This window comes from Agelaius phoeniceus, chromosome 4, assembly GCF_051311805.1.
Source record: "Agelaius phoeniceus isolate bAgePho1 chromosome 4, bAgePho1.hap1, whole genome shotgun sequence".
Taxonomy (NCBI): domain Eukaryota; kingdom Metazoa; phylum Chordata; class Aves; order Passeriformes; family Icteridae; genus Agelaius; species Agelaius phoeniceus.
The window spans coordinates 44,184,714-44,207,441 of record NC_135268.1 but is presented as its reverse complement, the minus strand read 5'-3'; the positions used below and the strand labels follow the sequence as shown (position 1 = coordinate 44,207,441).

Below are 22,728 nucleotides of genomic sequence, written 5' to 3'. Positions count from 1 at the left end.
AGAGTAGCAGAGAAGTTCACTGGGCTGGAGTAGGATTTTTAAATTATCCATTCTCTGAATTTATGGATGGGAACAAGATCAGTGACTAAATATTAAATAGGCAGACATTTGGAGAATTTGACTGTGTGGTCCCTGATGAAACAGTTTACAAGACAAATTAGCTATTTTCTTGTATTAATACCTTAATCCTCTTGTTTCCCTGTGGTACATGCAAGTGTAAAACTTGCCCTTCATTATGTCAAGCTTTAGATTAGCTAGAAGTGAGATAGATCCTCAGGCACCAATGCTTGAAAATTCTGAGTCTACTCAATGTACTTTTGTTGAGCAGATTCTTGCCCAGATTCATTCCTCAGTTTACACAACATTTATATTGCTAAGCCTGCAGAGAAGAATGCCTTGTTAAATGACTTTTACAACTGACTGAATTGAACAGTTTTTTATATATATGGCTCAAATAGGAAGCTTCTAAAGTTTAAAATTTAATACTTGGGAAAATCTCAAATGCAGAAGAAGTTTAAGAATATTAAAAGCTTTAAAAGCAATGTTTAAAAAGTCAGGAACACTTTGCTTTAATGACAAACAAGAGCTCCAGTGGCTTGGAATTTACCCCTTAATTATACCCATATCAATTAACTTCCTTTTTCTGGAGGCGTCCAACCCATACATTCCAGTGTTACAAGAAAATCTGTTTGTATTTGAGAGCCTTCATAACACTTAAAACTGACTTCATGCACACCCCCTGGTATTTTACCAACCTTTGTGTTGGCACTGAATGCTACTAGGCAATAAAGAGTGGAGTGGAATTTTTCATTTCAGCTCCAATATTTGGAAAGTCAGCAAATGCTCATAACTCCAGATGAAGTGAAAGGAACATGTAGATCTTTAACACCCATAAAATTCAGCACAGGAAAGCACTTATAATGGCTGATGGCTGTGAGGATGGAAAGGGACAGCACTGTTATTCTGACCTTACAACCACAAGTAGATTTAGAGCCAGAGATAATCAGGAAATGTATTTACCCTGTTCTTTATCACTTATATTTTAAAATATTTCCCTCTTCCCATCAGGGTAAACATTAGAATTGTGTGGTAATATAAAGTTTTAAAGGACAGGAACAGGCAGATCTGGTTCAAAACTCCCTGTATGTTCAGCAGAAGTTTGGGAATCAGCCTTCTGCCTCCTGCCCCTGCCTGGATTACAGCAGAAACCAAAACACAGTCTCTATTCAGCAACAGCTAGAGCGGGAAAAGAAGTCCGAGCCCAGGCTCAACTCAATTATACCATCTCTTCCAGGTTTTCATCTCGAATTTTGGAAATGGTTTTCTGAACAAAAGCTTACTGCAAAAATATAGTCTTTCCAAAGTATCAATAAAAACAACAAAATAAACAAACAACACCCCCCCCAAACCAATATCAAACCAAGATAGAAAAAAAAAAAAATTAAAAAGCAAGAGCTGGAGGAGATACAAGCTAAGAATGTGATGTTTTAGACAAAGCCATGACATATTTCTTGTCTTGAACCTAAAAGAAAAAGGAAGAAAGATGAAAATTTGGCTTTTTAAATTTAACTAGATTTTTATTAGTTGTAGAAAGCATTTGCACTTTTGCAGGTGACATTTTGATTTCTTTAAAGATTTCATTTCCTAAGGATGAAACTGCCATCTTAATCACACTTATAACATCAGCTGTTTCTATTTATTACTGGTTTGCTCATATTGATTCTCTTTATTCTTCTTTATAAAAATGTAATAATTTTATTGCAATAGTAATTGCAGCAGCGTAATCTGTACTAAGTATCACTTGTTACCTACAGAATCAGCAAGGTTATTCCACGTTGTTTGGGATCACTGGGATAAAGATAACAGGCACTTCTGTAGTGCCTAATCATCCATGAAACAAAGAGTGATAATAAGTACAAATTGAAACCCCTGGCATGCCTAAGGCATTTATCTTTGCTGACAACATTTGGAGTACATTGCTCTAAGATGATGTTCAGGCAGTGAAACCACTCACTTAAGTAGTGTCACCCTTCTCAAAAATAGCATCAGAAATGTCAGGTCTTTTTGGATCCCTGTTGGCTTTAATACATCAAACACATTATGTCCATATAGGATTTTGCTCTTCAATCATTATTTAAAAGAAGACAAAATAAAATTTCAGACACTTGTACCTTTTTTTTTCCTCTCATTTTTGTTCTTCACTATGCTATCAACTCCTGAAAATCTCAATGAAATTTCATGTACTATTAATTTCCATTTTTCTTTGATGAACAAGACACAGAATCAGCAAAACAGGGCTGGGTTCAATTAAACTGGTCCCTTTGTCTATTATTTCACTGAGTTTTAGTTATTTAGAAAAAACCCTCAAACACACTTTTTTCAGTGAAGTATAAAAAAGCTGTAGAAATCATTGTTTTTAAAAGATAACCTTACTAGATGTGAGCGTGTAATTATCACACTACAAGATGGTCCGAATATATCCACGTAATTATTTTTTAGCCATTTCAGTTTCTTGATCTTCCCATGAACTTACCTGAGAAGTCTAAGATTCCATCATTAAGTAAACCTCAATCACAGTACACTTCCACAAGAGACTATTTTCTTGGCAGCACTTTTGATGACTGTGTCAAGAGGCATTTTCCCCATCCTCCCTTCAAGCTGACATGGATCCAAATTGCCAAGATTTGCAGGTGTTGAGCTTTAGCTGTAAAGCATTTGATCTGCCCACCCACAAAGAATTCCCCTGGAAACATATAGATATTGCAGCAGTTCTCCAGCCTGCTCTTGAATATAACAGCCACTCAGGGTCACTTCATGATAACAAAGCCAGAAAGGAATCCTGAGGAAGTCCAGATTACCTTATAGAACCTATTATAAATTAAATAGCCCCCTTTTTAGTCTGTTCAATTGCTTCAAACTTCTGGCTCTGTTATAATATGAATAAAGCTAATTAGGACTGGTTTGTATTTCAAATAGAGTTTTAAAGATATCTGCTCTGAATTAAGCAGAGTAATTCATGGAGATGTTTGAAAGAGGATTTATTACAAAAACCTCACGTTTGTTAATTTGCACACAGGAACAGCATCTAAATTGTAATTTAACAGTCAGTATCTGCTGCATAGCTGGATCCCTTGTGTCAGCCTACAGCCACAAAGACTTCTTTGTGGGCAGCAGAGCACAGAAATAGGTTGAAATCAGTAATTATGACTTTTGATAACAAAACCAATACATATGTGATCTTTTTACTCCAACAATTATCAGCGCAGTCAAGTAACTCTTGGTTGGTTCAGGCAGGTGTCACAAAAATAAACAAGATATTCAGTTTAGAGTATGCTTTTCATTTCTCATTATTGCTTCTCTCAATTCCCTTGGGCTCTGACTTATCATACATTACTGGCTTTTTCTGCAATTAAGACCTTTGTTTTGTTTCAACTAAATGAAGATGGTCTCTCTGTGTCTCCTGGGTCCTCACTTAAAGAGCCTCAGCTTGATTTAACCTAAATGAGCCTCCCTTACCTGTGATAAATGACAGCCCTCCCCTCCCTCTGAGGCTGGGAAGCAGACTGAGTCTGGTTGGGAATGAGGGTTGTTCAATCATGAAAACTCTTGAGGTTTTCCTGCTTTCTGTGGGGTCCCAGAACCCACTTGCACAGAAAAGGCAGACAGGAGCTGCAAGAATACATACAGTACTTTGATATTTTGATGAATGAACTTGTGTACATAATTTTCAATTTTCTATGTCATACTTGTAAGAGTAGATATTTATATATTGCTATATCTCATAGATGAAAATTGTATGTTGTTCTGATATTTAATTGATTTCTATTTTAATCTAAAAAACCCATGGAACCCTTTCTTCTTTGAAATGTTGAAGTAAAGCTTTGCCTTCTCCCCAATATATGTGAGAAATCTGTCTAAGAAACAGTAATTAAGAAATTCAAATCACCATTAAACAATCAGAAGGAGTCCACATTACTATTAATTTTTCAAAGGTCTCCTCCACAGTAAGATCAGCGTAATGTTTCAACATCTCTTTAAAATACTTAATGAACTGGTAGGGTTTATCTTTTATAACCAAACATTTAGAAAGCTTCTCTTCCAAATGTAAATAGTCTGTTACATGAAGCTAGTTGTATAAAATATGTTTTAAAACATCTTAAAGGTAGAAGGAATTTATTTATTCATTTTCCAGTGAAATGTAGCGTCCACATCTTCAGGTTTTGATAATTAACATCATATATGGAAGGGTGACTGTTTTTTAATCACTCCCCAGTGGATAACATGTGAATCTTAATTTCAGTCATTTTTGAGAGAAAATTTTCCTCCTCTCCTGTTTCCTCTGTGTAAGCAGATTGCAGGAAAAAAGCTAAAAGTTTGAGTAAAGATCAGATAGGTCCACTGAGTGGATGGAGAGTGAAAGGCATTTTCCATGCTTTCTAAAGGCTTATTTACCACCTGTTTCTCAATGAAAAATTTGTTTTACTCCATATAGTGTTATGAAGGGAAGTTGCAGGGAGAACACCCCTGCTGTATTAAAAGAAGAAGGTCTCTAAACCTAAAACCCAAACAACTTTGGGTTTTACATGGGGCTTGTTTAACTTCTCTAGCCAGTTTGATGAACACTTTGGCAAAAACTGTGTTTGTTGAAAAGTTCACATTTGAGATGAGCTAGGACACCTCACATTCTTGTTCTTTCATACTTCAAAGAAGTAATCCTGCAGGCCAAATCCCACGTTGATATTCATTGTATTGTAAAGGTCAAAAACAAGCAGGAAAAAAAGTCAAAAACCATTTCAGAACTTGTTTACATGTGAGAGAAAAAGCAGAAACAGGAAGGCAGTACAATTTGTTTATCTTTACAAGTCACTTTTTACTAATTTGATGTGCTGCATACCATCAAAATCAGAGAATTTCTAAGGTTAATAGTCTGTCAGTCAGATTGCATTCAAGAATCTTTAAAAATATGGTTTGTGTTAATAAATGAAGTCTGGGATGATTACTTTCTTACTATATTCAATGCTTGCTTTATTCAGAAGCAAAATGACAGCATTTCATGAATAGCAAGTGGTAGTTGGATAGTAGTCAAAAACTAGCATAAGAGGAAACTCAGAGGTTACAAAGCTAATTAAAATACAGTCGTGAAAGGAGAGCGAAAGAAATGTTCAGACATCTGCTTTTGAAGTTTACTAAAAGTATTAGGACTTTTCCTAAACAAAAGACAGTTTATTTTGTTTCTTTATTTTCAAATGATCAATTTTTGGTCAATGGAGAAAAGCTAAGCATCCATTAATGCACATAGCATTGCAATTGATTTATTTAGATTAATTTTACAACTACAGAATTTATGAAAGCCAGTTTGGTGTTTTAATTAAAGATGGATTTTATTGCATTGTTATTTTGCTACCACTGGTAATTAAATAGTTAACTATTTTCTTTTTTTTTTTTTTTTGTTCTTGCACCTGAGCAATTTTGCAATAAGCAGCAGCAGAGAAGAAAAAAAATCTATTGTATGATTATTGCTAATCATTGATTTATGTTCCCAAAAATTTTTAATATGTGTGTGCAGGCTGAAAATCTGTGAAAACAGGCTGTTTGAAAACAGAAGACACAGAGAGGACATGGATTATTTTCTACACTATGTGGTAGTTTCCATGGTATCTCTACCACAAAGTACATTTACTCCCCTCAGATATTACCAGAATAATATCTTCCTACTCTGGCATTTCCTTCCCACTCCTCCCCATCAAACTTTTTTACTGAGAATTGCTAAAGGATCATAAAATTTCAGTATCAAGCTAACGAAGCCTCAGGGCATAGATTTCCTAGTAAGTAAAATAATGATCTGAGAGACAAGGTCAAATTAAAAAAAAAAAAACAAAAACCCACAACCCTAAAAGCTTTATTCATTTCATCAGACTGGGAGATCTGGGGCTCTCAGATTTCAGCAGAGCTGCTAGCAAAGGTTATCACAGAGTTATTTTACAATACTATGCAATATATGTATTAGCCAAGGCAGTAAATGTGTCTTTGTTGAAGGGAAGAGAACCTCCAACCCAACAACATAGTCAACAGGGATCAATGGTCTTAAAATAGACTTTCAGTTGCTTTCACCTTGTACAAGGTAACTAATTGAAGAACAAAGGCTTTTTGGAATAATGTTCCAAGGAGGAATAACCTTTGGTATAGAATTCTCTTTGTTTAGGATTTCATCTTTATTCCAGGATTTGCCTGTATTGCAAAACATTGGAGAATGCTCAAGTCAAGTTTTTATTAAATTTCACATTCAGCTAAGAAAAAAAAACTCTGAATTGAATGCATTTCAATTATAATGCACTATTTGGAGCACCTCCAGACTCCACAGAATCAGAGGAGGGGAAGACGAAAATAAGGAAAAAGGAAGCAAATCACACCCCAAATAAGAACTGAGGCTAGTTCTATGTTAAAGATAAGACATTCATTTCAGCCAATGATGAAACAGATTTCAAGGGGAGAAAATAAGCCTACAACATCTTACAGCACAGCAGATAATGGGAATGACAAGTGTGAGCTCAGATATTTCAGGGCAAGACGAAGGGGGCAAAGTTAGATAAGTGTAGCAACTCACTGCTAAAAGTAACCGTAGGCTGCTGTGAAAGAAAAACCAAATGGTTTGGCCAAGCTGGCAGTCTGCACTGCCCACTACAGTAGCCTGTTCACTTCCCCTTGGGTGTTCTGTGCTGGAGGAGTACGGACATTGTAACTGAGGGAAAAGGACTGACTCTGTCTTACTAGTAGAACAAGTAAAATATTTTCAGAGCTACTTATAATCTAGTAAAAGGAAGCTAAATCAAGGCATAAGAGGTCTGTCAGTTCTATTTCTTCAAAGTAATGATATTAAAAATATTTTGTCTTGCAGTTGATTCCAACAGTGAATTTTCAGCTCATCTGCTGCTGGTTGCTTCCGTTTCCTTCTCTAATAAGCAGAGTCAGTAAGTAATAAAGTCATAGTCAGAATTCATTGTGATTGCCTGCAGATTTTAGGAGTGTAAATGGTATTCCTGTGACTTTTTTTTTTTTTAACATCACTGTAGACTGCCTTCACAGTTTCTCTTCATTCAGGGCATGCAGTTAATAAGAAAGCGTTATCTTCCCTTTCTGTTCATTAATTAGGACAGAAATTAAAATTATTCCTAATGCCAGTCTTGTTCATATTAAGATTGACAGCTGGGGTTCAGTCCTAAGCAGCTATGTGTTGAAGACTTCAATGTCTTTGCATACCAGCATTCAGCTCAATACAGATGATACACTAAATCTTTGTCTATATTTTTTCCATAGCCATTCAGTCTGTGTAATAGGAGCCCTACTTCTAGTTTTGAATTGGAAGAGTTTAAAGGGCTATCACTCATAAAAATTTCAATAAAAATCCAAAGTTTTTTTGTCCCTGTTTAAGTACAGAAATGTGCTTGAAGTTCTTCCTGGAACCTTCTCTTCTTTGAGTCTCTCAGCCTTGTCTTCATGCTCCAGCCTTCTGATCACCTTTGTAGCCTCTGAACTGGCTCCATCAGTTCCACATGCAACCTGTGTTGGTTATTTATGATTTTGCCAATTTTATGACACAGAGAGCATGCTACACTGTCAAGTATCATTTGGGATTTCACAAAATGAGTTTGACTTTTTTTATGCTCATCACCTCTCTCACAGCACATCATCATCCCAATAAGAAAAGTCACAGCTATAGGTCTAGTATTGTTACAGGACTGTGGAAACGTTTTTGGCTTACAGGAATTGCGAAGATAGTTTGTAAGCTCATACATCTGTTGAACAGACAAGGAGTGAGGATCCATCTCTGCAGCACTAATCTCTTTTCCTACTCATGATTTACAGTGTACATGATGCATGACTCAGCTCCCAGAAAGCTAAAAACCTACTTCTCTTTTTTCATCTTAATGGATCCATTTCTAGCTTATTTTTGCTTGAACTGGTTCAATCTGTCAAATGTATGGATCTCAAGTTGGACAACAAAAGAAAAGTTCAAATAGTCACTTAGAACTTAATTAAGCGTAAAGACTAGAGTTTAAACTTGCAATGTGAAGTCAAGAAAGAAAATAAAGGATTTTATATGGTACAGGAGAGGAAATTCCCTCCTAAACCTAAAAATACGTGATTTTCAAGAGACTGAGGTATTTAAGCGTTGTGATCTCCACTGCACAGAAAATCCCATAAGGTAACTCATTCTGGTGTGAGGGTAAGTTCTAGAGAAAGCAAGCTGGAAAATCAGTTGCCCTACTGCACCATCTTGGAAGACAATTGGTTTAATTAGGATGAGAAACAAATATTTTCTTCCTGTGAACAGCTCTGACTTACTGTCTACGTGGCAAAACCCAAATCCCTTTCTAATTCCATTAAATTCTGCCTACCACCACACAGGTATGATGCTTTTGCTATATCATTTGCACAGAAACTGGATACTTTCTTCAAAACAGTGTTCTTCAATGCAGTATCGCGTGGCTGGCTAGTGCATTAATCTATACAAACGTAATATAGTCTATGGGTATCTGAATTGTCATTAATTGTACTTCAAAACTATAAATAAATACAATTTTTTTTAAGGCCTAATGCCACTTTCTGCTATTTTTAAAAGTTTACTAAGGGTTTTCCTTTTTCTCCTCTCCATCCTAAAATTCTGAGTTCTCAGGGATATGTCTATGTTTGAAGAGGATAGATTGTTTCACTCTCTAAGAATAGATTTTCTATTAAAAAAAAAAAAAGGTGTACTTCCTTGTCTACCTCTGTGAAACTTTTATGGAGGTAAGTACTTGAGAATGGCAAATAATGCAAGTCTTCAGTTTCTTGCAAGCTGTTTTGATCTTGAGAACTCAGAATTTTAGGATGGAGAGGAGAAAAAGGAAAACCCTTAGTAAACTTTTAAAAATAGCAGAAAGTGGCATTAGGCCTTTAAAAAATTGTATTTATTTATAGTTTTGAAGTACAATTAATGACAATTCAGATACCCATAGCTTCTTAGTTAAATTTCACAAATATATTGCAGTAATTCAAATGCTTTTATCCCACAAAATTTACAAAACCCACTGGTTCTGTAATTATATCCTTCAGAAAGATGCTTTATCTCTTGGTGTTTAACAAAAAAGAATATTATCCCTTATGATGTCCTTCTCTTTATGTATATACTTTGTCTATGTATTGTTTTAGACTTTTAATAAGAATTTCATGAATTTCACAAGTGTGGGTATTCATCTATTTGGAAATTTATGTCTGCATCATCTTTCATATCCCATCTTCACACAGAAGAAACTGCACTGGGGGATTGTTTATTATTTATACTATAGCTGCAGCCAAATTTACTTTCTTGAAACCTGTTGCACTTTGTGAAAGCACAACCAAAATCAATGACATGTGGCTCAGATTCATTTTCTGAATAAAATGTTCTGAAGGGGTCTCACATTGGTGTGAGATATCCTCCCATTTCCTTTGGGGTTTTCTGTATATAAAAAACCCCAAACAAAGCCACAAACAAGCAACAACAACACCACCACCCCAAACAAACAAAACTCTACCAAACAAACAAACACAATGAAAAACAAACCCAAAAAGCCCCCCTGAAAACAATAAAAAAAACAACCAAACAACAACAACACCAACAACAACAACAACAAACAAAAAAAAACCCAAACAAAAAAAAAGGAAGAAAAACCCCAAAAAACCAAACCTGAAAAAACCAAACAAACTAAATCAAACCAAACCAAATCATACCAACAAAAAGCCTTAACCATAATCCCCAAACAGAATAACCTCTCAGGAAAGTTAAATTTTTAAATTATAAATGTGGATAACATTTTTATATATATATATATACATAATTTATATATAATATTATGACATCTAGATTTTATTCATCTTGTTTTTATTCTCTAAAATGTCTACATTGGGACATGCCTATGCTCAAAGATTCCTTGGTAACACAGTGCTGAGCTGAAAGTCAGGAGGAACTATTGGACCTCCTTTCATATGTCCTTGAATAGCAGGACAATTCATGATATTTCTTGCAGCATAGAACTTTGAGAGGAAGTATCAAGCAGCACATCTTGAAATAAATCTCAAAGTATTGCAGTGTTTCTTGTGTATCAGTTCTCTGAAAACCTTGTCATTACACAGTCTTTCCAACAGAATATATGTGATTAAATATGCTGTAGTATATATAAATATGTTATATTCCAGATTAACTTACATGTTTATATCTTTCCAAGGATGCATTCTCATAGCCTCACTCTGTGAGGCTTTGTTTAAAGCTAGTGCACTGTAAACAAACAGGTGTTGAATTGAAGAGACAGTCCAATACCTTTGCACTGCAGTTCAAGATCTCCAGACTCTTGATTCAATCTTTGAATACAGAAGCATACAATTGTATAATTACTAAGTAGGCTTCTTTCTGCTTATGTTCACTTTTTCTTATTTTATTTGACCACTTCCAATATCTTTAAATGCAGTTTTGAATTGCAGAGTATCAAACACATGCTGAGAAAAATGCTTTTTCTTACTAACTTATGTATCAGTTACAGGTAATATCCTCCTTTAACAGCTATCAAAGCTGTATAATATGTATTCGCACACCACCCTCACCCCTGAAATTCCTCTCCTCAATCTCTCCTACCAAATTTCAAAACAAAGCATGAAAGCCTTTTATCGTCTTTCATGTGGAATTCATTTGAACATGTTATCTTCTACATGTATATTTTTTCAGGATAGCTGTATCTTTGCAAGGCTAACTTCTTTAACATCACAGTTCTGTAATAATTTCCAAAATGCAGCTACTCCCTTGATTAAATAAAAGTATTAGCGATCCCATTACCAGGATGAAAACACATGCATCATAAAGTGTTAGAGAAAGAAATTGTTCTGTCTCTGTCTAGATGGCTGTTTAATAAGTCAATAACTGTAATGAATAAATATACTTGAACAAAAAAAGATACATTTGTAAATCCACTGAAACTTCAGCTGTCTGGAAGCAGGTTCACTGAATATTCACCAACATTTCAGGCCTGAAATTTTCTCAGGCCAAGGCTCATTAAAATACAAATTCTAGAGTTTTTTGCATGGAATCACTGTGTGTTTAATTTTATATATCTTTAAAGGATCTCTAACAAGCCTTTTAATATTCCAGGGACTGACTTGTGTCCTTTGGAATAACAAGTTTATACTAGTAAATATGAAATAGTAACATTTTCTGTGCTTCCTGGATCCATTCTGGTTAGATGAAATGGGGAAAAACCCCAGCAGGCTCTTCCCACTATCATAACACTTTTGTTTCCAATAAAAGTTAGTAAATTTAAGTATTAATTAAATAACATAAAGTTGATTATAAAAAATATGAGTTTGAAATGGTATAAAAATAAAATGTAACTCTTTTACACTCAATGTTTATTTCTATTGGAACAGAGATGTTGGTTAATTATGAATGGTTATATTCATCCCTACACAGGAAAAAGGGCAAAGTACAAGGACCATTGAACATTGCATTTTTCCAATGTTACCTAATTATAAGAACACCTGTGCTGAATAACTTTCAGCTGATCTATTTGCAGAGTGTTTAATAGTCCTTAAAATTCCTCATTTCTTAGCAGTAATGGGCCAGCAATGTTTGCACATTAAGTTGTGTAAGAAGTACTTTGGCAGAAACTGCTCAAAATACTTGTTTTCCTACATTATATTTAATCAGTAGTTCCTAGCAGGGTGCTAACTTGAGCTTTATGCCAACAGTACATTAAATTTTCATAGATATTCTGGGTCATTTTTGTTAAGAGTGAGGTGTTTTGTCTCTGCTACAAAGAACTTATTCTAAGGAAAAACCCAGTGACTCACCTGTTCTCCTCAGAGAGATTATTTGCATGCCAAAGAGAATATACACTTCTAAAATGTTAAAATAGAAAGTCTTTGTCTTGTTCTCCCTCTCTCCCTTGTTCTTGCTGGCTTTTTCTTTTTTTCTTTAGTTGTATGGTGCTCCTCACCACTCAGTATACTAGGAAAATTTAAACATCTTCAATGTCAAACCTGGTAGGTTCTTCATTACTATTGTTTCTAGAGAAATCTGGAAATAATTATTTCTGGATTCTGAGTATTTAGGTGTATACAGAAAATTTGATCCTTTTTTCCCCCCAAGGCTTAGCAGTGAGTGATCGTTACAAATGCAGACATAAATGTTTATAGTAGCTCTGGAACAGTCACACTAATGGCTATTAATCATCTTTTGATTGCTCATATCTGTTGAATTTCTCTGAAGTGAAATAAAAAACTAGTTCTAGCAGTTAATTAGATGAAAGTCAGGGAGAGGAAAGGAAGTCAGGAAATGCTTTTAAAGTTGTTTAACTGCCACAATTCCACCAAAAAAAAAATCTTTTGGTTTGGATAACTCTGCAGTTTATGCTGCCAAATCAAGAACTTAGCAGAGGACAACTGTGAAGGGTGTTGTGTCCTTTTTTTAAGTGTGTGTGTGAGGAGGAGGGTAGGTAAAATGTTGCAGTGCAGACAGATGTTGTGAATTCAGAGATAAGGTTATTGTAGAAGTTTCTGCAAACTGCATTATAGAAAAGGTTATGCTATGACCATAATGATCCAATCTGAATTTAAGCTGCATAATTTAAACTCTATTTTCCTCTCATCTTGGAATTTCTTTGACTGCTACTGGAAGCATCTGTGCTCCTCCTTTGAATATGTAGCTATGTCCTAGGCTATTCCTACCCATAATCTGTTTTCTTCAGTGGTTTAATGAGATCATGGGTGATCCAGTTTTCTCTGACTGTAAAACTGATGTTTGTCCATTTGGATCAGAGTATTTCCATGGGAAGGAAAGGCCTCTGTGGAAACAGTAGCTTAATTACAGGAAACTCTATGTGTTCCTTTATCTTTGTGTTTTTAAAGTCAGACTCAGAAAGAAAGCCAAGATGTATCTGTGTAAGGAAAAAAAAACAATTCTAGCATCTTAAACAAATATAAAAATCTGTTATGTAAAATGAAATTAAATAAGGTCATAATAATTAAATGTTTAGGAGGTTCATTAGTTTGAAAGAAGTATATGAGTGGATCTAGATTTCAAATTAGAATCTTCTAAACTGGAATTCATTGTTGCTCAGGTTTTAACATAGACTGAACCATAAACAGATTTTTTAATGCCTGGAATTTCCTACTGTCACCCTTGATAAGAAACTCAAAAAGGTAAAACTTTCACTGCACAACTGCAGTGTATTTTAGACGGCAACAGCAAATCTGAATTTGAATTTTAATACAATTTGTACTATATTGATAAAGTAGGGAGAGCTTCTGATAGCTTAATTTAATTACCTAATTTCTCAAAAAGGTAATTTAAAATTTTTATTTTATGTCATTGTGACATAGTAGTAGCTCTTTCTGTGGATTGACATTCTTAGATGAAATGTAATTTTTCCTATGTGATTCACAATACTTGGGAAATCTTTATTAATCTTATTGCCTTTTAAGGAAGTGATACCTGTAATAGGCTTAACCTTATTTATTGATTACCACTCCTCTTGCTATAATAACTGTTTTTAGAACTGTTACTTGCATAGAATAAAGGTGTATTTTTTTTCAAGATAGGTGTAACCTGACAGCTTGAGTTCTTTCCAAAACTGAAGCCCCTGGTCATATACTTTCCCCCTTTACTCCAAATTCATATCGAAATGTCCCCTTTGCAGATATTCATATACTCTAACCCTTGAAAAAGTCATGTGTTTTCTGCTAAATCAGCCTTATTGATGGACCTAAACCAAATGGCAGCTTGAGAAAAAGCATATGGGAAAGGGAGTGTTATATGCACCATGTATGTGAGTGCTATGTGTTTTTAAAGACATGTGCCAGACTACTGCAGATGTGAGAGGTATAAGAAAACATTTAATATCAAGCAACTCTTCTGGAATTTTTCACTCTTGTAGGTAGTGGAAAATATTCACTTTGTACATAACAACTGTACTTCTTTAATTCAATATAGACAAGAAAATTTCTTCTCCTTTTTTTTTTTTCTTTCTGTATCATGAGTGTTTACCTTCTGCAAGTTTTCATTTCTTGCTTTGAGCTTGTCCAGCCGTATTCCTAGAGCAAGTGAGACATTCCCAGAGTTGTGACTAACCTAGCGGCTATACTCATTCTGGACATTATCCACTCAACTAAGTACTCCCCTTCCCATGTAAGATTTTTCTTTGACTCTGTCAATTACAGCATTTTTGCACAGTTCCAGTGAAAGAAAGCTGGTGGTCATGCTGAATACACTTCAGATGGGCACTTTTCCCAGGTAAAATTTTGACAGATGTCTTTTCTGTCACATGTGCATATGCTCAGTTCATGTTGGAGAAAATAGTAATTTACCTTAGTTCAGTCTTTTCTTTCAGTTTAGGCAGCACTATTCTGGCAACTTGTGGCCTTGTATTCTTGTTGCCAGCTTCAATTCAGTATTTGCTTTTCCTTAAGACTGATGCTGCCTCCAAGGTAATAATGCCCATCATTCCCCATGAAGAATTTTTCTCACTATAGTAATTTTCCTTCCAGATTTTTCAAACTTGACAGTTGTTTTTGAACACTGTAAAGTAATAATATACACTGTCAATCTTATCTCTTTCCCCAAATACTCCTTCTCTTGCCTTTCTTGTAGTGTAGAGACTGTTTTCTATCTGCTCTGACTTTGAGAAGAATTTCAGATAGCATTTTAGATTCTTTGTCATGTTTCTTCTTGTCTGTCTTGGTTGCAGAGCAAAACTGACCTATTCACATCAGTTTAATTTTGAGTTGGATGTTCTCCCACATTTGGCCTTTTTTACTGCATTGTTAAGCACAAACTGTGAGCTTTCCATTCCTCGGGATCTGGGAATAACCATTGTCCCATTGCAGCTTAGATCCTGAAATGGTGTTCTATGTCCCTTTCTTGAAGTTCCTCAAAAAATACTGATTTTTCATAAAATTATTTGTACTAGTTTCTGTTTTTGCACTTCTGTGGGGGGATAGAATATAAGTAAATAAAGGTAGTACAGAATGTAATCTTGCCCCCTAAGGAGTTGCAGCTGAGCCAATTATTAAGGATTAGGAGCAGGCCTTACTTTAACAGGCTGCAGCTGTAGCCAATGAGAGGCATGTTATAAAAGAGTGGATTGGTTGGTTGAGGGGAATTGGAGTCAGTTGGCTGCTGTGAGGACAAGGAAGAGTCAGTGGCTATGAGAAACATCCAGGAGGTATGTAACTCTAGCAATATGGAACCTTTGCAATATAATGACAATAGAACGCTTGCAATATTGCAACACAACAACAACAACAACACTTTTCTCATTTTTTGTGCTGAGACTATTCCTGTCAGAACTCAATACAGCTGGTTAAAAAACAAGATGTAAAATATGGAGGAAATCTTAGAAATGACAGAGTGTTTTAGGTGTTGTTTTTCTCCCTAAGTGTATCTGACAATCTAACTGGCCAAGCTGGAGTATTGGGGAAAATAATAAAGAGAGAGACTTGGCCATTAAGTCTGTGTCTCAGGGCAGGATGTTTCTGTGAACCTGGTCTCACCCTTAGTTACAGCTCTGTGGTCAAGTGCTCTGTTTAGGTATTATTTTAAGATTCCCTTTTCCTAGTATTTTTTATGTGAATAGTTCTGCTTTGGGGCAGGAAGAGTCATTATTCCTCAGATGAGTAATGTTAGTTTAGTCCCAGAAGACCTTGGTGGATATAGTTCCCTGTTTGTTTATTTTTTTTTTGTTTTTCTCAGCAGAGATATCTTCTTTTTCTTGGTTGGATTCTATTGGAAGTGTTGATACATAGCCCGTTTCCCTTTTAGGTGATACGCTATAAACTTTCATGTGTCTCTGTGCAATGTTCTTGAAATAAAAAAGAGAAGTTTCTTTGGACTTTTTATAGTGAGGTGTGATTGAGCTGTCCTTGTATTCTTTCAAAGTGCCTATTTTAATCTAGTGGCTTAAAAATACTTGCAATATTCTTTTGATTCTGCCTTGGGTGATAATGTATCATTTTTTTTCTATTTGGATATGGATTCCACTGAAAAACCTCAAGGCAGAACTTCACCTGTAGCAAAGTTTGGCATTGCCCATTTCTTACCTATTTCTTCCATTTTAATTCTACCAAGCTGTCTTCTTGCACCACTGCCTTGTAAGAATTGAATATCTAAGACAAGCTTAGAAGATGGGGTGTTGAAGAAAAGTCAAAGTACAGATTAATTAGATTAGCTTAATTAATTAAAGCTCCATTAATTAGAGATTCATCTTTTCCCCTACACACTAATTTCATACTTGTTCTACAGTAGTGTATGTTGATTTAGAAAAATAGTACTCCTATGTGAAATTGTGAATAAATGCTGAGAAGTGTTTTTAAATCTCACACCTCAAAATAAGTGTTTTGCACCAGGAGGTGCTAGTTGGTTATGATGTCAAGTATGAAAGGAAATCAGACTCTATAAAATCTGTATCATTAAAGTATCATTTAAAATGCTATTTTTGAGAACTAGCATAATGATTAGGTTGGGGTTATTGATTCTCTCTCAAGCAACTGTTAACCTAGCACTTAGAACTTCCTTGCTAAACTACCTCCCTAAGCAGCACATCTTGACTTTTTGTGAACACTTCTAGGGATGTGTGTCCAGAGATGCAATTCTACCACTTCCCTGGACAGCCTGTTCCAACTGACCACCCATTCAGTAAAAAATTTTTCCTAATATACAATCTAAACCTCACCTAGTGCAACTTGAGCTCATTTCTGGTCACCCTGTCTGTTTTTCCTTGGGAGAAAAGTCCAACCTCCTCCTTGCTACAACCACCTTTCAGGTGGCTTCTCATAAATCTTGTTCTTTCACCAGCTTTATTGCCTTTCTTATAATCCTTTATCTCTTCAGATGCTGGGAACCCTGAGCTGTGCAGCACCAAATGTGCCTCCCACCAGCCTGCAGCACATCATGCAGGCCCTATCTGTAGGGAAGGTTACCCCATTTTGGTCATTTAAGCTGTTATTCAATTCCCTTACTAGAAAACAGTTCTGTTCATCATTTTTACAGTTGAACAGAGAGGACTTTTACATAAGAACTTCTTGCTGCACTTTAAGATAGAGGCAAGGTGATGTAGGAGGTGTAATTGCTGGAACCAAAGGGGAGTTACCTGCGGAATTCTCCTCTATGATGAGAAGGCTGAGGTTACCCTGCAGGCAAGAGATTTGTCCAGCATGCACTGACCTGGAGCCTAGACTCTATGCGTGGCAAAGGACCTCTTTGTGCAGCACAGGTCTCATCCTACTCAGGTTAAGTGTTTTGTGGCTCACAAACTCTTCTATATGTAAGTGGTTTTCTGCTCAGGATCACTACAAACCATTATTTTTAGCATCTGTAGACAATTCTGTATGTTCGCTATCTTTCTTGCTAATAAAAATGAAAATCACACTGGTTTGCAAGATAAGATGTCCTTTTGACTACTGAGTGGCTCCCTCCAGGTGAGGGTTAAGGCACAGAAAAGAAAGAGTGAAAAGTCTTAGCCTCATCCCTTGCCTGTGGTGTTCTTGTTTGGGGAATAAAAGATTCAAGTCATTATATTGTCAATCTGTCAGCTTCTCTGTGCATGAAGGAAGGATTTTGAGACTGCCTAAGTAGGATGTGAACATGTAAGAAGATCAGGTTCTTTTTAAAATCCCAGAACAAATTAAAATTATTTTGATGGATGTCAACATTTTCTCCCTGCTTTTATGGGGAAAAAAACCCAAAAAAGGTTTATTTCTGCTTTTTTTTTTTTTTTTTGGTGGAGCAAAGTATCACTGTTGTAGATAAGCTTTTCTTTTTCCCTGGCCCATGAGTTCCTTAACAGTATTAACTGAGGGAAATTTACATTCTGAAATATGTCCATCTCAGAACTAGACATGCCTGACCTACTTTGATGTGTTGTAGGATGACAGCAGGCATTTTAGTGGTGCAGTCTTGTAAGATATTCTTCAGACTGAGAGCTAACAATAGCGCATAAACTTGTTTCTTAATTGCTATTATTCTATGCTTTGGGCTTAGGAAACTGGTTTAAATATACTGTCACAGCACAGTGTTGATATCACTATTACTAAAACCATAACGTTTAGCTTGCTAGGTAGCATTAGAGCTCAAGTGGTTTAAAGAAAATCTAGAAATCGGAAGACTGAGTGAAGAGGAAAGAAAAACTAATTTTAACCCCTTCAAAAAATCCCAGTTTACTTCTTCCCTAGCATTTCTTAAAATTGAATAGTTGAACTTGGAAAGACAATTTTATTTGCACGGGGGAGTTTTCAAGTCATTTTTCTTATGAAAACTTGGGAAATAACTTGTGCCACTATATAGTATCAGCAGAGTTTCCCAGCCATTCTCTAGCAAAGGTATTGTTGGCAATAGATGCTGCTTCTGAATTAAGATATATTTGGTCAAGTGCTGTCCTTGACTATGCCAGTGGAGTTTCCAATACATTGAAGTCCATGAAATGCCTGATTTTCCAGTGGTATGATTGAGGACAGATTTTGTCCTACTGTTAGTGGACTATATAGGCAGTTTAAAAAAACACGAAGACTTTTGATCTGCTTATAACCTCTAGTAAAAGTACTTGGAGTCATCTGGCAGAATGAAGCTCTTCTGCAGGTTATTTCTGCACTCTTAGTTATGAGATCAGTGTCCAGCAGATTCTTTAATTCATTATGCCTTGTTCTGCATTATTATATTTCATATTGTAGCCCTGAGATCATGTGTACTCTTAACCCTTAGAGTGGTTTTAATCTAGGAATTTTTTTCCCATTGAGGACGTGCTAAAAAGCTGTAGAGACTAATAATTAAATGAAAAAGTGTCCTGACAGTTTTTGGGTTTTCTGGGTTTTTTGGTTAGTTTTTGTTTGTTTGGTTTTTTTTGGGGGGGGGGAGTGGTTTAAGTTTTATTTTGGGGTTTTGTGGCAGGTTTTTTTTGCTTTGTTTGTTTTTATGGGGGGGGTTTATGTTAAGTGATTAAAATATTTTTGGATCTTTATATCACGTTGACATTTTAAATTTACAGACATTTGGGAAATTTATGGAAACACATAAATATTGCTTTTAGTGTTCTTAGCAGAAAAATTCATCACTGACTATGACTCTTTTTTTGTATTAAAGTTTTGATAATTTTTTCAGGAGTTAGATAGGAATGTTTTGGTTGAATCTTAAAGGTGGAGTCTCTCTCAAGCAGAGTTCTTGTTCTGGAGCTGTATTTTGTAGTCCACAGCAGAGCCATGGTAGTCAAATCCATTCTGTTAATCCCAAATAATGGCAGGAAAAAATGACCTGAATACACAAACAATTGCTCAAGTCAGCCCTGAAAACCATGGAGTCTGTGGAGGAACGTTCTTACCCATGAACCACTGCTGGAAGTGCTCTCTCCTCTTGTGACTGTGCTATGGTTCTGTGGCTCTTTGCCAAAAGTTTTGTAGACTTGAGAATGCTGCCTCTCCCTTTCTTCCACCTTCATCTTGCTACTGTAGATTTCTGTTGAGTGTTTTGTTGTGCAGTGGAATACTAACAGGGCTGCTATTAAAGTACATTTAGTGCTTCCTGGGTGAACATCATTGGGATCAAGCTGGAATTAATTTAGCACAGATATTGTTTCAAGATTTATGACTGGTTCATCAATAATATTGTGTATGTAAGTCCTGCTTCTTGTTTTTAATCTTTTCTTTGCATCTGAAGGAGACAGATGTGTTTCAAAATTCTAAATAAATCTGTAAGGCCCTTTCACTGTCAATATACTTCAATAAATGCTGCCCTTTACATATATTCATCTCAGAGTTTGGTGGGCAAGCCACAGACTGTCCTCAGTTTGGGTTTGTTTCATATTATTGGCAAAGTACAAGTTGGAGACACCTGAGACCTAGTGAAAAGAAATGAAACTTTCCCATGTGAACTCTTGCATTCAGCCTCTGGTCTCAGCAGGAAATAGGGCAGCAGGAGTTTCCTTCATGTCATCAGGTTTTCTGGCAGGCAAATTTTCAACAATTTCCTAACAATTTAGAAGCTCAGTGAAGTATATTATTAAGTGGAGATAATGGCTTCTCCAACCATATGAGGAACTATTTGGATTTATTGCCTTTCAAATGCATATCTGTTGTTCTAAAAAAATATATCAAATTATTCTTCCTGTCATTGCTCCATTATCTCAACCTATAAGAATTTATTTGGGTTTTGTTTGTCTTTGCCTGTGTGGAGTTTTTGTTTGTTTGTTTGCACTGGTTTTTCTTTTGGTTGATTGGTTTTAATAGATTTTTCAGGCTAGAGAGTTGATTAAAGTTTGCTTGTAACTCATCCTAAGTATTTTGTGACAGAAAGGTTTGCCCAAGTTACCTCCCAAGTACATGTATTTCCATAAGAATTACACACAATTCATTAGTCCTTGGAAATTATTTTCATTAGTATGGTTCCTGTAAAATAGGACTGTGATAAAGTAGGATTTGACACTATAAAGGCATACAGGTGTGCCTATATCTATGTGGAGATACATTAGAGATGCTTTCAGAGTCTGGGTTGTCTTTTCCATGACAGATCACTGTCTTCATGCCTTTAGAGTAAAAAGAAACATAAAACTTAATTGACACAAATACTTGAAATTCATAGGATATTAAAAAACCCCAACAAACTATCATGGATGGGGGTTTCACGATTTCAGAATAAAAACTTCGTAAAACATCTTGGATTTTATTGATTAGGACCATTGTATAGTAACATGAACCAGACCATGACATAAGTAACAAAGTGATTTGATTTCTGTCCCGGAAAACACTATGAAATTTTGTTCAACTTTATCTGTGATAATTTAATTTTAGGAGCTCTTAAAACTGAACTATTTCTCTGTCTAGATGGTGCTCAGACAAAAGGAACCAATTCCAGTAGTGACTTATCCATCTAGCATTTCAAAAAATGAATTAACAAGTGAAATAGTGAGATCTAAAGGATTGACTTGGAGTGAGTGCTGCTTAGAAATGTGAATATTTGTGATTTCAATGAATCTGAATAGCTTAACATTGTGGAAATCAACTCTGAGATGTAGGGCAATACCAGTTCTGTATTGAAAATGGGTAGGAAAAAACCCATTTTCAGTGAGACATCAGTAAGATTCCCAACTTTTAAAATAAATTTCTTTTTTCTGGAAGTTCTTCGGAGTGTCTACAAACTGTAAATACCTACAAGCCTGCAGAGCCTGTTTGTCTGTTTGGCACAAAACTCGTAGTTTCTGCTTTATGCCAGCCTTAATGCCATTATTTCAGCAATCCTTTCAGTTTTTATCAAACTCTCACTTTTCTAAGACACAGTGTTTGTATGTGAATGCTATGGACCCCTCAGGAAATATTTGATGGAGGGAGCTGGTGCTGTTCAGTTACTCAGCTGAGGAAGGAAATCTTTCCTACGGAGACTATTTTCTACCTTAAATTAAATTCTTAAACAGATCTATACATGTTGCACAATGTCTATGTGGTAATTAATAGTGTCTGAGAAAGAAAGATTATTGATAGCAGAAATAATATTCGGCACCATTTAATTCTGTACTTTAAAATAGTTTTTGCAAGTCATATTTCCCTGTGTTTATGTGAAAATGCACTAAAAATCTTCATTTTCAGAGTATTTAACATACTTTTTATGTTTGCCAAAACTTAACTTTATCTCAGTAGGTATCTCAATACCTGCCCCTCTCCTTCCTTCTGTCAGTTCCACCCCCTGCTCCCAATTTCAGATGTAGTTTCTCTGAACAGGTCTTTATCTGCAGCAAGCATGTTCAATCTGTAAGAATAGCACTGAGAGAGAGTCCCTTCTATTCCTGGCTGGGCTTTCAGTGAGGACAGTACGTGCACTGCAAACTGATGTGGGATGTAGGGATACTTACTGCACACAGAGAGTTAGATTCCTAAAATCTGAATATGTGCATACTCTGTCTTTTCAACAGTTTACAACTCAGTCAAAAAAACAGACTGATTTTTCTGAGAAAAAACAGGCTGGACTACTTAACAGCTGCTCTCAGGCAAAAAAGTTCACAACCCTGCTTACAAATAGTTAAATAGTGAAACATTGAAAGTACTCTGTTAAAATGTCAAGTTTGAGATTTAACATTATAAAAATGTAATTTCCCCAGCCTAATTTTTCCATGTCCATTCTGACTGTGTTTTCCTCAAAAGCTTGATGCAGCCATCCACCATAGAGAATAACAGCTCAAGTAGTTACATTTTAGGAAAGTTTTTATAAAATGAAATGAAAATGGCTTCTTTTAGAAGGCAAAAGATGGTCTTTCTGAAAGGAGGCCAGATGAACAACCTGCTTCTGAAAAAGAAATGACCTACCACAGTACAAGGAGCGCTCAATAACTAATTGCATCATTAGCAGGTAGAACTCAAATAGCCTTATCAAGATTTATGTATATATTGCTGCAAGTGTTCTTTAACCTGAGTAGATGGTTCAGAAAAAAACACTGTGCTAAGGGAAAAGTAAATAAATCATGTCAGTATGTTTTTTTTATCTTTAATCCATAAAAGTCCTGTATTATTAATAAAAATCTTTATTGAACTGGCATACAAAGGAGCGAATAAGCTGTTCTGTATCTATCAGGACCATAATTACTCTGCTAGGCAATACAGGGGTTAACTGTTGTTCTCATTAACAGTTGCAGAAGGAAATGGTCCTTCACTAATTGACAAATATTGGCTTAACAAAACAAGGCTGGCCTGGGA

General features: G+C 35.6%; 1 long non-coding RNA gene across 1 annotated transcript in view; it reads left to right on the top strand.

Annotated features, from left to right (window-relative positions):
* LOC143693845 (uncharacterized) overlaps positions 1–22,728 on the top strand; it is a 221,991-nt gene that overhangs the window by 99,139 nt on the left and 100,124 nt on the right. The window lies entirely within an intron of this gene.